This window comes from Zingiber officinale, chromosome 6B (assembly GCF_018446385.1).
Source record: "Zingiber officinale cultivar Zhangliang chromosome 6B, Zo_v1.1, whole genome shotgun sequence".
NCBI classification, from domain to species: domain Eukaryota; kingdom Viridiplantae; phylum Streptophyta; class Magnoliopsida; order Zingiberales; family Zingiberaceae; genus Zingiber; species Zingiber officinale.
In genome coordinates this window covers 34,245,102-34,247,818 of record NC_055996.1, presented here as the reverse complement: position 1 = coordinate 34,247,818, position 2,717 = coordinate 34,245,102, and positions in this window count along the sequence as shown.

Here is a 2,717-nt window from a genome sequence, read left to right as displayed (position 1 = left end):
AGAGTGTATACAGATCATCAGAGTCTGAAGTACTTCTTCACCCAGAAGGATCTGAATATGCGACAGCGTAGATGGCTCGAGCTGGTCAAAGATTATGACATAGACATCCTCTACCATCCAGGAAAGGCCAAAAAGGTGGCAAACGCCCTTAGCAGGAAATCTAGTGCTACCTTACTATCCCTAGCAGCCATGTCACCACCCCTACAAAAGGAGATTACAGATTTCAGTCTCGAACTTATAGTCGGACAACTCTCTGCTATGACATTAGCATCTACCCTGCTTGGTGACATCCAGACAGCTCAGGATCAGGACCCTGAAATTCAGAAAATCAAGCAAGGGTTAGCAGAATCAGAAAGTGGAGAGTTCAGAGTATCTGATAGTGGGGTACTGTATTTTGGTGACAGACTATGCGTTCCGAATCAGGAGGAACTACGGAGAAAGATTCTAGACAAGGCTCACAGGACTCCTTATGCGATGCATCCTGGTTCCACCAAGATGTATCATGACCTAAAGAAACGCTTTTGGTGGCCTGAGATGAAAAGAGACATCGCTAGATATGTCAGTACCAGTCTGACCTGTCAGAGGGTCAAGGCAGAACACCAGAGACCAGGAGGAGTTCTGCAGCCTATTCAGATCTCAGAATGGAAGTGGGAGGATATTTCCATGGATTTTATAGTGGGATTACCCAGAACCACAAATGGCTTTGATGCCATCTGGGTAATAGTTGACAGATTGACTAAATCAGCCCACTTCTTAGTTATCAGGATATCCTACTCCATGGACCAGCTAGCCCAGTTGTATCTCAAGGAGATTGTTAGACTACATGGAGTCCCACGGATTATTATTTCAGACCGAGATAGTAGATTCACATTACACTTCTGGGAGTGTGTACAGTCAGCATTGGACACCAAGTTAAAATTTAGCACAGCTTTCCATCCTCAGACAGATGGTCAGACGGAGCTAGTAAATCAGGTACTCGAAGATATGCTCCGAGCATGTGCCCTAGACTTCAAGGGAGGTTGGTGCAAATATCTGAGTTTAGCAGAATTTGCATACAACAATAGCTATCAGGCCACTATCGGCATGACACCTTACGAGGCTCTCTACGGGCGGAGGTGTAGATCTCTAATCTGCTGGTATGAAAGTGGTGAACAGAAAGAACTAGAACTTCAGACAAATCTAGTAGCAGATACCACAGCAGCTATACAGCAGATCTGCCAGAGGATAGAGATAGCTCAGAGCCGCCAGAAAAGCTATGCTGATACACGGCGCAGGCCCTTAGAGTTTTCAGTTAGGGATACAACATTCCTCAGAGTAGCTCCCATGAAGGGAGTAATGCGTTTTGGGAAGAAGGGCAAATTAAGTCCCAGATATGTGGGACCATACCTTATCACTAGAAGAGTTGGCAAGGTAGCATATGAGCTAGAGCTACCTCAGGAAATGTCAGCTATCCATAACGTATTTCATGTCTCTATGCTAAAGAAGCATATTCCAGATGCCACCCAGGTGATTGAGCCTCAGTCGGTACAAGTCCGCGAAGATCTCAGCTATGACAGTCGTCCTATTCAGATAATAGACCGAGCAGTTAAGAAATTATGGAACAAGGAAGTACCATTAGTAAAAGTCATTTGGCAAAATCACACAACAGAAGAGACAACTTGGGAGACAGAAGCTAGTATGAGGCAGAAGTACCCAGAGTTATTCAAAGTTCGAGGACGAACTTTTTATAAGGTATGGGGGATTGTAATGCCCGAAAATTCTCAAATTTATTTTAGAAATATTCTTTTATTTTTCTGGAATTTTAGAATATTTTTCTGGAATTTTTAGAATAGCCAAAGTAGCAAAAATAAATAAGGGCGTAAAATAGCCTAAGCGGGAATCAAACTCGAGACCTATTAGACTCTACGCCTTATAGATGACTCCAGTAACCAAGGGGCCCCAGCAGGGGTGTGCTGAAAGGAAAGGAGAACAATTATATTTAAGGTTTAGTTGGGGTGTATTAATTAGTTAATATAAATAGGGAAATTAAGTGGAGAGTTGTTATTTTGATCGGCAATTCTCTTCTCCCTCAAACCCTCACCGCCGAAACCCCTCTTCTCCTCACCCTCTCGGTGCCCAAGCCCAAGAAGCCAAGGGTTCCGTCCCTAGAGCCATAGGAGCACCTTCCGGTGACAATTCCGGCACGAGGACGCTCCCCTCCGCGAGAAGAATGCATAGACGCAAGAAGATCGTCGAAGAGAGCTCTTCTCCAGAAAACCTAGCGATTGGATTGTAAGGAAAATTAGCGCAGGAAGTGAGTAACCCCTCACCTGCAGTATAAGTAGCTATTTGTATGTTTCTATGCATTAGTTTTGTCATATGCAAATCCATCGGTACGTAGAGTGTGAATTAATGCACACCAAGTGCTCGATGAAATGGTTAGCACAGCTAAATGCCACAGTAGGCATTTTAATAGTTTAGTTAAATGCTGTAGATGCATTTAAATAGTATACTTAGCCTTGCTTCAGCTTATATGGGACTACGGTCCAATGGGTGGGCTCCCACAGTCGCCTCTAGGTTCAGATTACCTAGTTCTAGGTTCAGATAACCTAGTAAAAGCAAGTTAAGATAAATCAGTTTATAAGCAGTATTTTACTTTATCAGAGGCTCTGTACTGGACTCTCAGATGTCCTTGGGTTGGGCTCCCACAGTCGTCCCTAGGTTTAGATAACCTAGTA